This window comes from Phyllostomus discolor, chromosome 9 (assembly GCF_004126475.2).
Source record: "Phyllostomus discolor isolate MPI-MPIP mPhyDis1 chromosome 9, mPhyDis1.pri.v3, whole genome shotgun sequence".
NCBI classification, from domain to species: Eukaryota; Metazoa; Chordata; class Mammalia; order Chiroptera; family Phyllostomidae; genus Phyllostomus; species Phyllostomus discolor.
In genome coordinates this window covers 31,519,227-31,533,524 of record NC_040911.2, presented here as the reverse complement: position 1 = coordinate 31,533,524, position 14,298 = coordinate 31,519,227, and positions in this window count along the sequence as shown.

The window sequence follows — 14,298 nt, the reverse complement described above, 5'->3', positions numbered from 1 at the left end:
CACCCTTTCACCTGCGATAGGTGATTCTCACCAACGGACGTCACCTTTGTGCCCCATCTGCCTTCCGCCCCGGTATCCACCTGCAGGATTAGCAGGTAGCCCTGCCCAGCCGAAGCCCTGACTGTACAGAGACTCACTCCGGGAGAGCGCGGGCCGCGGGAATGCGCGCGGGTCCGAGCGCGATCCCGGCCTACGCTCCGCCTCTCAGACCCCAGCGAGTCGGGCCCTGGGGTCAGCTGCAGACCTTCAAAGGCCGCTGGCCAACTGCAGACGTCTGGTTTTATGTCCCAGCTGCTCGCTGGTTACACGGCTGACTCTAGGTAGACTATTGTACAAACCCTTTGCTGAAATAAATTTATTCCAGGCATCCAAGTGTAGTTCTAACAGGGTTTTCATCTGTAGCACACACCTTTCTTTGAGGGTCTTGGAGGTGTTTTATTAGAAATCTCGTGGCCTTGCCCTGGCTCATGTGGCTCAGTAGACTGAATGTGGGCCTACGAACCGAAAGGTCGTTGGTTCCATTCCCAATCTGGGCAAATGCCTAAATTGTGGGCCAGTTCCCCAGTTGGGGGCATGCAAGAGGCCACCAGTCAATGTTTCACATATGGCTGTTTCTTCCCTCTCTCCCTCCCGCCACTGTCTCTATCTCTCAAAATAAATAAGTAAGTAAGTAAGTAAGTAAGTAAATAAGTAAATAAATAAATAAAGTTTCATGGCCAATATGACAATGACACAAGAAAATGACCATAAATTAAAGAAAAAAATTGAGGTTAGTATGGAAACATCATTACTTGAGGTCCTAAATGTCGACTAAATGTGGGCCACTACCGATTTTCTCCAAAATCACCCTTTGTCACAGTTAAATCCATCCACTGGCCTTATAACTTATTTCTTAAATAAGACTCCTGGACATCTATTGGAAATTTCTCCCTTTCCTACCACCAAAGCCAGAGTTCATGGTGAAAACAAAAAAAAAAAAAAAAAAAGAAAGTAAAGGGATAAAATTTGCCTTTTGACTTGAAGTATACTTAAACGAGATGAATTATTGCAGCACTTAATTTGGAAGATTAAAACATAAAAGCAGTATGCTGTCAGCTTTTCAGAAAGCAATGACAGGGCATTCTGACTCATCCTTCTGCACTTGTTTTCAGTTACTGACTTAAACCAGGAAACTCTGACCACAAAGGAGAAACTCGTCTGTTCCATTTCATTTAGTTTGTCTCCTCAAGGATGTTTGGAGAAACCTGTGTGAAAAGCCAACCATGCATGACCCTCGCACCATTTCAGTTCTTGAGAATGTACCATTCCAATATCATTATACACAAGCCCGAATTATCATCGTGTTGAGCACATACTTGAATTCATAAGTAATGTCAAACAATATAAACTTTACTTTCTATATATTAGTCCCATGCTCTATTTTATCAGTGAATAACCACATAATGGGCTATTTTCTGGTGTTCATACCCATAAAACTTATCATTGAATCTTTGCTAATAAAATAAGCCTGGGTCACCAAAATGAGACTATAGTTGCCATCCTTCTGTTTCTACAATATTTAATCCTCATGTTTTTCCAGCAATGATTTCATAAACACTCATCATATTAATGATGACAATGTGATCTCTAGCGTGAAGCTTCCCAAAGAAGAAAGAAACAAGCTAGTTTTTTTCAGGCTCTAGAAATTTACTCAGGCTCTCATCATAGTCTTTGACAATAGGACAGTTCCAAGCTCTTGCCTCACCTTTAACATCTAATGCTTTTAAAGGTGGTTCATGTTTTCCTCATTCCAAAAAAGAGTGGAAGAACAATTAGAAAAGAATTTATCTTAGATGTTTATTTTCATCTTTCACACTAGACAAGTGATTGAGGCTATTAAAATTGTGATTATGTTTTTGTTGTTTCATCATGAAACTTTTTTAAACAAAGGTGTGAAATATACACTACTTACTCTAAACAAGTGGCCCAATTTATTTAATGTATTTCTATTAGACTCTATAGTCATGGAAATGAATTTCTCTGCAATACAATTTTGAAACAATAGAAACAAATTTGAAGAAACAATGAAATGTGGGTAGATGATTTTTTTAAGAATGTCTTTTGGCTGTGAAGGCACTTCTGCTGACTTGAAATGATTTTCCATTGTGCTCTAATACAGGGTGCACTAGACCAAAAGTCAGGAGCAGTGAATGCCTTCTACGTCTTGGGCTATTCACCTAACCTTTCAGGCCTCAGCATACCCGTTTGCTAAGTAAGATATTCAATGTAATACTAGGTGCCGTCTATGGTCACTTCCACCTGTAAAATTAAACTAGTTAGATTTCTTGGGACTGACTTTTTGAGAAGGTTGGCTGGAAACGGGTATTCATTTCTGATAAAAAGTCAAAACGAGTTGTCCCTAAAAAAATGAACAAACAGAAATGGAAGGCCCGTGGGGTCACATCTATGCAAGCCAGAATCATAATTTTCTAATTTTGGGAACTAGAAAGTAAACATATTGATGGCAACAAAAAATCCCACTTAGTCACTGATAGAGACAGCTCTCCCTGAGCTCCCACCATTGGAGCCTTGGATGGTAGGACCACACAGACACTGGATCTTTAGGGTGAGTCCACCTTGGCATGGTGTATGACAAAGGATGGAACCAAAAAGCAAAGGAAACACAGGCCTGAGCAGGGAGGAACAAGATTAAAGGACACTGCTTACTTTTAGGTGAGAGTAGACAGGAAAATATCTGATAATCACAATAAAATGAGCACAATTAGATTACTTATTTAACAGAGTTGTTGCAAGATTAAATGATATGGTGCATGAAAGACATACAGAATAAAGCTTGGCATATTCTAAGAGCTCCGTAAGTGTTAGGATGGATAACAAACCTTCTACCCCCTCCCCCCATATCTTTACAACCCACTCATGTTCCCCACTCCACCTCATCTCCATGACAGCTCCCTAGTCTTGATCTTCTAGTACCTCTCTTCATGTCCTGGTCTAGGGCTGAAGTCCACTGTTAATTCACTGGCCACATTCAAATCCTTCAATTTCTTCCCCTAAACACAACCCCTAGACTTTGTCTGGCAAATAAATTGACTATGTAACACTAAGGTGAGATGCCACAGTTTGTGCTTGGTGTGCACTTCCTGAAAACTTGGACCATTTTTTTAAAGAATCTTTTTATAATAAGAGAAAAATGTAATTGCTGGCTTGATTATCAAATGAAATATTTATTTTTAATGCTGTCTATATGTCTTTGAAATTCTTTTCAAAGTTGGCCTCAATAAAACAGTATACTAAATCAATTTCCATTACTTTTCAAAATGCATATTTGAAATTCATAAGGAATAGTATGGGAAATAAACAAGAAATCAACTTTTATTATAGTACTTTTTACCTAGATCCTCAGTAAAAACAAGTCAGTGAATGACTTCTTAGGCAATTGTGCAGAACATGACCAGACATGGTTCACAAGGTCAGGACTACCTATAATAAATACTGTTGACATAAGTTCCTCAGAAGTGTTATGAATGAATATATCCTTAAAGTTACAATTTTTTCCATTGCTTTCTTTACTAATGAACTAATTGGACAAGTATTTATGAGCACTTATTATGTCTCAGGCATTGTTCTCGGCATTGGGAATGATGTGGTGAACAGACGGAAAGGGCACTTGCTCAAAGGAAGCACCTAAGGAAGTTTTTAAAAATTGGGTAGGACAAGGACTCTCCACTTGAGATTTACATCATGCTGACTCCTTTCTAAAAGAAAAGAGAAGGTTAATCTCAAGTTAAGTGTAAAATGAAATACAAGCAGCTTTCTGTAAAGGATTAAAAACTACCACCAATATAAAGATCATTTGTTAATATCTTTTTGTAGATTATGAAATGTTACCTTCTTAAATGGACCTAGAGGCAAGAAACCCACTTTCTTTGTGAGATAACCTGGTCTAGAATGTATTTGTTCTGGGTTTCTCTGACAGCAGTGTCTCCTGTTTCCTTCTTCCCATGCTGGCTGTGTCTAGGCATTCTTGCGAGCTGGCTTCTAAACATGACTACACACAGACATATTGGTATTTTTTCAGACCTTTACACTATCCAGACTTCTGTCATAAGTGCTTTAGGTAACACTCTTTTCTCTTCTTGGAATTTTCTTATCCCTCTGTTCTGGTTAACTCCCACCCATCCTATAAATATCAACTTTTATTTTCTCTCTAACAGGTCAGATCCTCTCTAAAATAAGGTCAAATCTTCATTAAGTAGCTTCCTCTTCATTAGAGCACTTGTCACAATTACAATGTTAAATTTGTTTAATTATTTCATTAATATTTGTTTCTCACCAAGGACTATAGCTTTTCATGACCCCAGTGACCCATCATTTTGGACCCACCCATGCATCCCAAGCACTACGCATTATGAATCCCAGCACATTGCAGATACCTAGTACGTATTTGTTGAATGAGTAAGCAAATGAATGAATGAATGACTCCTGAGCATTGTGGGGGCAAGTAATTCTTTGCTTTTCTTTTTCTATTTTTAATGTTATCTTTAATGACTAATAAAATGATGTCTTAGGTCAAATTTGACAGGGCGGAAGTTCCAACTTGATCTCAGACATGATGTGCATATATTAGTATACCTGTTAAAGTGTGAGATGCATCTACCAAAAATTTCTTTTGTGGGTTTTGCATAAGAAAGGAAAAATAAGTGAATGGATTTTAATTTAAAGCCCAGACAGAAACCATTGAATAAATGGAAACTTAACATCTAATAAAATTGGTGGTAGCACACACCATTGAGAAAAGAAGAAATTATTTAGTGGTGGCATTGGGAAAACTGACTCATTATTAAGAAAAAAATCAAACTGGTCCCCTACTTAACACCATATCCAAAGTGCAGATAGGTTAAACTTTCCTGCCATGGCAAAGACAAAAACATTAATTAAAGACAATATAGAATAACATCCATGTGGCCCAGGGGTAGACAGAGATCTTTATAAATAAAATGCAAAAAGCATCAACCATAAAGGAAATAAAAAGATACACATTTGGTTACATTAGAATTCAGCTTTCTAATCAACAAAGGACACTATGAATAGAGCTAGTAGACAGATGAAAGATTGGAAGAATAGTTCAGATATTACTGAAGAGACAAGGGAATAATATCTTTAACAAGAATCTCCTCCACATCACTAAGATCATGACAGGAAACTCACCAGAAAAAAAAAATGGGTAAAGAGTATGAGCAGGCATTGTACAATAGGAATCTCAAAGCTTAAATAGCATTTTTTAAGAAATCAGAGAAGTGCATACTAAAATTATCAAATATCCCTTTAGACCTGTTGGACTGACAAAAAAAAATAGGAAGCCATTTCTCTCTTGTTAAAGTTATTCCCTGATTAAATCTAACTCTCCACCTTCCCAGCTGCTACATACTGGTAGTTGAATGTTTAGTGATAAACTCATGTCTAAGATCAGAAGTTTCACTTTACGGTCATGATCAATTTCTTAAATAGACCTTAATACTGCCCTGCAGTCATGATCTATTTGCCAAGTCCATTCACTCCTCCATTCTCCTTGGCAATATTTTAATACCTCCTTATATCTGCTCAAATCTCCTGTCTATCCTTCTCTATCCTCACTTTCTATTACTGACTTAGCTTTCTATATCACAGAGAAAACAGAAATTACAAGCTTCCCCATATGTACATACCTGCCTGCATCTCTACCATATGCACATATATGTGTGTATATATATATATGCATATACATATAGCCTATCAAAACTATATAGAGTCTTTTCTTTGCTATATAAGGAAGATCTGCTTCTGTTTATGGCTAAGGTCAACTGCTCCACTTGGGCATCCCCTCCCATCTCCTGCTCAAGGACATCATTCTAGCAATTCTGCTCCTTCCTTCCTGTATCATCAGTTCCATCCCTACCTATCTTTCCCAATAGTGTATAAACTAAACTAAACTTTAAAAAATACCCAGTAATTTCTATCTCCCCATATCCTATTTCTCTCTCCTCATATGACACCCTGTTTCTCTGCTCTCCTTTACAGAAAAAAAAAATTCTGGGAAAAGCTATTCTATATGTGCTGTGTTCAGTTTCTGTCCTCTTTAGCTCCTGAACACTTTCTAGTAAGGTTTTCTCTCCTACCACTTCTCCAAAGGTATTCTTAAAAAGGTTGCAGAGATGTTCATATTGCTACAACTGATGGTCATTTCTACCCATCTTGTTGCCTTAATTGCAGGTTGATTAAAAAGAGCAGACTTTTAAAATCATTCTTCTTTTTATTTATTTATTTATTTTTAGGGAGGGAAGGAGGGGGGGGGGAGAGAGAGAGAGAGAGAGAGAGAGAGAGGGAGAGAGAGAGGCATCAATGTGCGGTTGCTGGGGGTTATGGCCTGCAACCCAGGAATGTACCCTGGCTGGGAATCGAACCTGGGACACTTTGGTTCGCAGCCCGCACTCAATCCACTGAGCTATGCCAGCCAGGAAAATCATTCTTCTTTTTTAGAAAGCTGAGTACAAAATATTTCTCTTTTCTCCCCCTAAATCTGTCCCCAGTAAGTAACAGTACAAATGCCACGATAAATGGCAGTTGACAGCCTTTCTATCTGAGACATGACTGGCACATTTTGGAGGGTGCTGGGAAAGTTACTTGTCACCTCCAGCCAATTGGTGGCCTTTGAGAATATAAACTCAGTGTTACCAGACCTGCCAATTTTTCAAGAGAAGGCACAAATTTACATTTTGGATGAAATGTTCTGATTTTTAATATATAAATTTATTTATATTTTTTCAACTATGAAAACCTTCTCTTTATTCCCAGCCCCACCCCCCTGACCTGAGAATGTAGTCAAGTTTTAATCTCTGAAAAAAGCCAAGGTTATGTTTATGAAGGTTATATATTAAGTTTTTGCTCTGTAATATTTTATAAAACTTGGCAAGTAAAAGAGGATGTCTTCCCACTGCAACTATACAGTAACTTAACTATTACATATTATGTAACAGTAACATGTATGATTCTTTTGCTAATGATTATTTTGACCCGGGGCAGGTTAACACTGGTGGAGAATAAGAAAGAGTACTCCTCCTGCCCCTTTGCCCTTCAGTTACTTCATAGTATCATGAAACATCTCCCTTGGTTGTGGTGTCCTGATCTCATTCAGCTGAAAAAATACATTTTGCACTCTCACAGATAGTGATGGACATTTGACTAAGTCCTCCCAAGGGTATGTAGGCAGCAGTTGTTGAAGAGAACTTCTGGGAATGCTCCCTAAAAAGAATGTCTTTCCTTCCCTTCTTTTTATTTTTCCTGTGAGGACTGGAGTTGCATTAACCATCTTGTGGTTGTGAAGAAATTTGTGCAAAGGAAGGTCGAGCAGGAAAAGTGAAGGCTCCTAGAATATTGACAACACAGAAGCCTCCATGCAAGGCCAAGGCTCTGACCTTGATTTATATCAGTGCAAATAATGCATACCTTGTTTAAGCCACTTTATTTCTGTTACCAGGTCATGGAGATCATGTTTTAAAATACCTTTTTATAGAGCCTCTAATGTGGAAGAGCAGAATTCCAACTCAGTCAATTAGCATATGAAATCACCATTTGTCATACAGGAAAAAAATTATTATTTTCTTTGTCACATATTGAAACCTCTGCAATTTCCTGTGTTTGTTAAACTCACCTTTACTCATTTTGAAGTCTATTTGAGGTGGCATAAGAAAAGTTATAGATCATGATGAAAATTTATTGCATTAATAGAAAAACAAATTTTATTTACTTTTATTTTCTTATATGTTAATTAACTGAAAAGTTAGAAGATGCTTCAGGCTATTAGAAATATGGAATCTTTCAGGCTTAAGGGAACACAGTATTTTTTAAAAGATTTTATTTATGTACTTTTTTAGAGAGAGGGAATGGGAGGGAGAAAGAGGGAGAGAAACATTGATGTGTGAGAGATACATTAATCAGCTGCATCTCACAAACCCCCAACCAGGTAACCTGGCCTGCAACCCAGGCACATGCCCTGACTGGGAATCAAACCAACAACCTTTTGATTTGCAGATGGGCACTCAGTCCACTGAGCCATACCAGTCAAGGCTAGAAAACACACTTTTTTCCCACATGTCATAGGAACAGAGGATCAAGGTAGTGGAAATAGTATAGCAATTTTTCAAACTGTGTCTTTAGGGAAGATGATTTTATTTAAATTTTTAATATAATGCACTGATAAAATATTAAACATTGTATATATATACTGAAACAAACAAGGAGACAAACAAACCTTGTCATGCACAGGTGTAAGAAAGAATGCAATGATAAATAGAACACCATCACTGCATTGAAAAGCACAGTAGTTTGCTGATAAAAACAAGCAAGTAAAATTCTTTAAATAGTTGAAGGGATTGAAGTATTAATAAATGAGATTCGCTGACTTGTTAAAGATTATGCAATGGGTTAACAGGTCTCCTTACTCCTAGACCCATGGCTTTCTACAAAGTCAGGCTTTTGACTTTGAAGAGGATAGAAGAGAGTATTTTCAAGTGACCCAAAAAAGGTATACCATTTTTTATTTCCATGAAATAATTAACATTTAATTCTACCTTGAGACTGTTTAGAAAACCCTGAAATATCTTCAAGACTGATCATTTTTTAAACCCTAGCCAAAAGAAAAGGTGTTCCCAAGGCAGATTAAGTTTATTGATTCATGATTTACATAAATCAATTAATTCTACCTAATATCTGTTCTCTCAATGTATCAGATTAAATTCAATACATTTAACAGAACACCTAAAATGTTATTGCTTTAACACACAAAGGTTTAGTCACTCGGGTGAACAGGTGTGGAGGCAGAAGTCCAGAGCAGATGTGGAGGCTCCACGAAGTCCCCAGGGACCCAGGCTCCCTCTGTCTCCACCATTCTCAGCAAATGGCTCATGACTTCTATTCTGAAGCATCTCAAGACGGCTGCTTGAGCCCCAGACATCACGTCGGTGTTCTAGATATCAAGACATACAGTTAGGGGAAGCAAACAAAAAAAGACAAAAAAAAATCTGTCAGCTGAATTAGCTCCTTTAAGACACCTTCTCAGAGATCTTATCCACAGCATTTTGCTTGCTTCTCACTGACGGGAATTCAGGACATGCACTTAGATCAAGGAGGTTGGGAAATAATAGTCTCTTAGTTAGGCACATAGCCACTCTGATAAAATCAGAGCTCCACTTCTAAGAACTGGGTTAGGGATAGTTGGTAGACAGCTGTGGTCTCTGCCACAGGCCCCGCAAAATAGCAAGGGGCCTGTATTTGTCAGTGGTAAGTGTCCTCTTAATGTCTAACCTTAAATATATTTAAGACTAAAACATCAATATCAAATTAATATTTAATATTAATAGTCAATTCTTACTATAGTTAATAATTGTGTATATTATATATTATATTGTTAGATATTTAATATCAATTAATATTAAATTGAAACATTAAAATTAAAACAATTCTGAAAATTAGTCTTAATTTTAGTCTAGCTGATTTCCCAATCCAAAACAAAAAGAAGTAATCAGACCAGAATATGTTACTTAATATAACACAACTGTTTCTGACAGATTCTTAGCCACATCTATGACACTTAAAATCAGCTACAACCGGAAAAATAAAACTTTAAAAATGTACATGATGATAAACTGCCGCAGTAGGAAAAGATACATCAAGACAGCTATTTGCCTAAATGATTTCAGGATGCTACGTGTTGCTTATACTATCAGGGTTTTTATTTAGATTGGTTTTTAAACATAATTTAGCAAATATGTTGGATGGGCCTGACCAAAAGTAATTAATGTCAACATGTGATTTTTTTCTTAATTTTGGCTTAGCAAAACAAATTTACTAAGTGGCAATGAACATGGCATTCACTTAAATTTGATTACCTTGAGTGTCATTGTATACCCTCCAGTGTAGGTACAAAGTTCAGACAGTCAATATCCACATACATAAGAAAACAGAGTGGGGTTCTGCTTTGTGGGTGGTGAGAGGCAAGATGGTCTTGAATTTGGGTCACCAGGTGACCTGAGACAAATTTTCTTACTATACAGTGGTCATAGACCCGCTGCCTGAGGCTACCCGTGTCTTAACTTTAATTGTCTAATTGTGCTTTAGACTGCAGTTTCTTCTCAAGGCATCCTCTCTATACAATGCGCATCAAAGTTTCATGTGCAACCTGGATGAAATGCAAATTCTGATTCAATGGGTCTGAGATGGAGCCTGAATTCACGGTCCTCACAAGCTCTCCAGTGGTGTGAATAACACTGAGTAGCAAAGAGCTCGTAGTACTGAAGTGAACTTGATAGGACCTGGAGAACTTCATCCTCCAAGTTTCATAGTTTGTGGATCTGGGGGGAGGAACCCAAGAACTAGCATTTCTAACAAGTTACCAGGTTCTCCTGCTGCTGCTGCTGCTGCTGCTGGTCCAGGGATCACACTGCAAGAAACACTGAAATTCAGATTAGAACTTCAGTACGGATCTCAAAGAGGTTAGAAATAGTGTGGGTATAGAACAGTACCCTACCCCTCTTGTAAAATACCTACAATGGACAAAATACCTTTGCGAATTTGGACTTCAGGTTTTATATAAATGAATTTCCCCCCTTAATTCCTAAATTTTCTATATACATGTATTTTAGTAGAGGCAAAGCCAAATCAAGGAAATTCTCTCATTTCCACTTTGGAATAGAGGGACCCCTTTAGTTTTCTTGAACTATACCTGGAAGATAATAATTCTGCATGAATTTTTTGCTGTGAAATCCAGATAAAACATTGTGTATCTTGGAGGAAACCTTGGAGTTTCTTTTTTAAATATTAAGGGTCCTACACATGGGCAAATAAAAACACTCTGCAATTACAGATATTAATTGTTGAACACTGACAACTAAATTTTTAAAAGTTTGAAATCTTGTATATTTTCAGGCCAAATACAGAAGGCCACACTTCTTTTCAATTATTTTCTTTTTTCTCTAAGGCTATGAAATAAATATTATCTAACTCTATAGATTGGTTTTATCAAAGGGCATTGTACTCCTATCACTCAAAAAACTTATTTTAACAAGTAGAGATTTTTAAATAATTTCATGTGAAACATGAATTATGAATGTACTTTATTTACACATTTGTTTTCATAATATTTCTTATATATATGAATTAGTCTATATATTTGAAAATACTTATTGTTTTATTGTTAATGAGAATTTGAGGTCATTTGGTTTTTATTTTTTATGCATTGCTATCCTTTCAAAAATTTTTAAAATTATTCTTGCTTAATTTATTGGGCCCTACACAATATACAAGAGTGTATCCATTCTTAGTAATGCTTTCTCCTGCTGTAGTTCAGTTTTCTTTTCGCTACAGAAGTAGGAAGACAAATGCACCATCTGGGCCAAATGCAATGTTTCTTCAGATATATTAGAAATGTGGATGAATGAGACCAAGAGACATAGAGTATTTGACTGGCCAAAAAGTCCATTTAGTTTTTTCTATAAAATAAAAGACATATTTCATTTCCACAAATAATTTTATTGATTTGGATATTTTGAGTATGTTGGCCATCTCCCATGTGGTAATACATTGATTTTTCTCAAATAATGCTTTATTTGATCCCTATCAACTTCTACTGGTCTACCTGACTACGGAGCATCACCCCATGAGAAACTGACAGCAAAATCTTCCCAAACCACTTTTAACACACTCCCTAAGTTGCAGCACTTTCTCCAGACACTGCACAAATTGTTTTTTGCATTTCAGTTATGTTCTTCACCTTTCTTAAAATAATAAAGCATAATATTCTGAAAATGTTGCTTATTTTCTTCCATCAAATTTTGATGTCTTTTTAAAATGTACGCTGATATGACAGCTGTCACAGTGCAATCTAACAAAATTGTTTTGAATGAAGTTAACAGAAAAACAAACTTTTGGGCAAATCCAATAATATACATGTGTCTTTGATTACCTAGCCTAATTGATGATTTTCAACTAGTACAGGACTTTTATAACACACCATAATAGGGGAGTCAGCTTTTTCTTTCTATGATAATAAAAACCCTCAACTCTAAAACAGCTATTGTGAATATTTCCCAAATTACATAGCATATTCAATTCTTAAAAGTAGACATATACGTAGATATTGTTTTATAAAATATTTTAATAAAGTCAAGAGAAGTTAAAAATGCCCTGGCTGGCATAGCTCAGTGGATTGAGCGAGGGCTGCAAACTGAAGTGTCGCAGGTTCGATCCCCAGCCAGGGTACATTCCTGGGTTGCAGGCCATGACCCCCAGCAACTGCACATTGATGTTTCTCTCTTTCTCCCTCCCTTCCCTTTCTAAAAAATAATAATAATAAATAAATAAAATCTTTTAAAAAAGAGTATATTTTAAAAATTTTTAAAAAGAAGTTAAAAACTCAGTAAAATTAAGGAAGTATTTAACAAAGCTCATTTATAATAATTGTATTAATCTTTACCTATTTTGATGTTCCTGTGGCATTTTTATATTACATAATTTTAGATGTAAGTCAAGATAAAAAAATTTAATTGTATATTTTACCTATTGATTTACGTATAGAAAAGAATTTATGATTTATTTATTGACAATTAATTTATATGAAATAATCCATAAAATACATTTTATTAGTAAACTAAATCTGTAAAGAGTACAGTGGAGTTTCAGATATTTCCTCAATTACACACTTAACATTTAATTTTGAGTGTCAACAGAGAATGATTTTGAATTTCCTACATAAAGCAAAAGACAGTCACAGTTGCTCTGTGAAATACATTTCATTGATAACATTTGAAGACATTTTAAATAGCCAAAAGTTCTTAATATAAATCAGTTTCCCACATTTTCTAATAATTCTGGAAATACTTTTAGAGTATCTTCTCCTGCTGACCAGGAAGTCTTTTCTTGGCCTTTAATTGTATTTTATGGTCAGATATAAATGTTCTCTTCTATATTTAAGCAAATGTAAAAAATAGAAAATATAAGTGAAAACATAGAAGTTAATGTTTGGCTTGCAATTTTTAACTGCTCAGAAAACATTCTATACCTATATTTATGAGTATAACTTATCTAGATTTATATTTCCAAATTTTTAACATTACATTTAAAAAATTAACAAACCTGGTATCATTGTCAGAATAACATGTATGTCAGAAAACAGAAATTGCATTATGCCCCAAAATGATTTTCCTCACAATGACTATAAAAATCATAGAATGTGGATGGCTTATAAAATAAAATCTTACTTATTAAACACACTTTTTTATTCTGCTCTAATATCCAATTTCATGTCAAGAAACACCTTTGATTAGAAGCTGTGACTGAGAAAAAGGAGACTAATCACAAAAATTTTCAAAAGTAACCACTCACTTTTTAATAGTTAATTAGTTCATAGTTATATGAATTTTTTTTTCATTTTTTAATTAGTTTTTAAACCTTGCCTGAGGATATGTTTACTGACTTCTAGAGACAGAGTAAGGGAGGGAGAAAGAATGAAAAATTGATGTAAGAAAAGAACATCAATCATTTGCTTCCCAGGCACACCCCAACCAGGGATCGAAACCACAACAAGGTATGTCCCCTGACCTGGGACAGGACCTGCAGCATTTCGGTATGTGTGATGATGCTCCAACCAACTGAGCCACCCACCCATGCAGAACAGTTTTTATTGCATGAGAAATTTGTGTGATGTATTCATTGTTTATAAATTTATAGTCTGGCACAGAAGACTCTTAAAATATTATTTAAATAGTTTTTTCAAATAAATAATATATGGTATCCTATTAAATTACTATGCATTTAAAATAATTTATTAATTCACATGTTTATTCATCTATCACTCAAAAATATTTGGTGTTGCTTTATTTAATAGGTTTCAGTTTTTAACATATATACTCCAGACATGCTTTGTGATTTTCTATTTTCTTACAGTAATTACAAATGTAAACTGAGTATTAGGTTCCACAGTGAATGAAGGGTCATTCAGTTCTTAGCATCGTCAAAGGTCTAAGTACTGTGGATCAGAATTTCAAACCTAATGCCCGCTGGGCTTATTTCACAAATGCTTAAAGATTGTGGACCTGTGGCAAACTAGTGAATGCATGTTCTTGCAAAGTTATTTATATTTTTAAAAAGTAACTATACATCATGATGAGCAAAGAAACCATATTTGTGAACCTAAGTTGACTCATGGGCATCAAGGTTGCAATTCCTTCATGGAAATGCTTTCATGTAAAGTCTCCATGGCTCAAATTG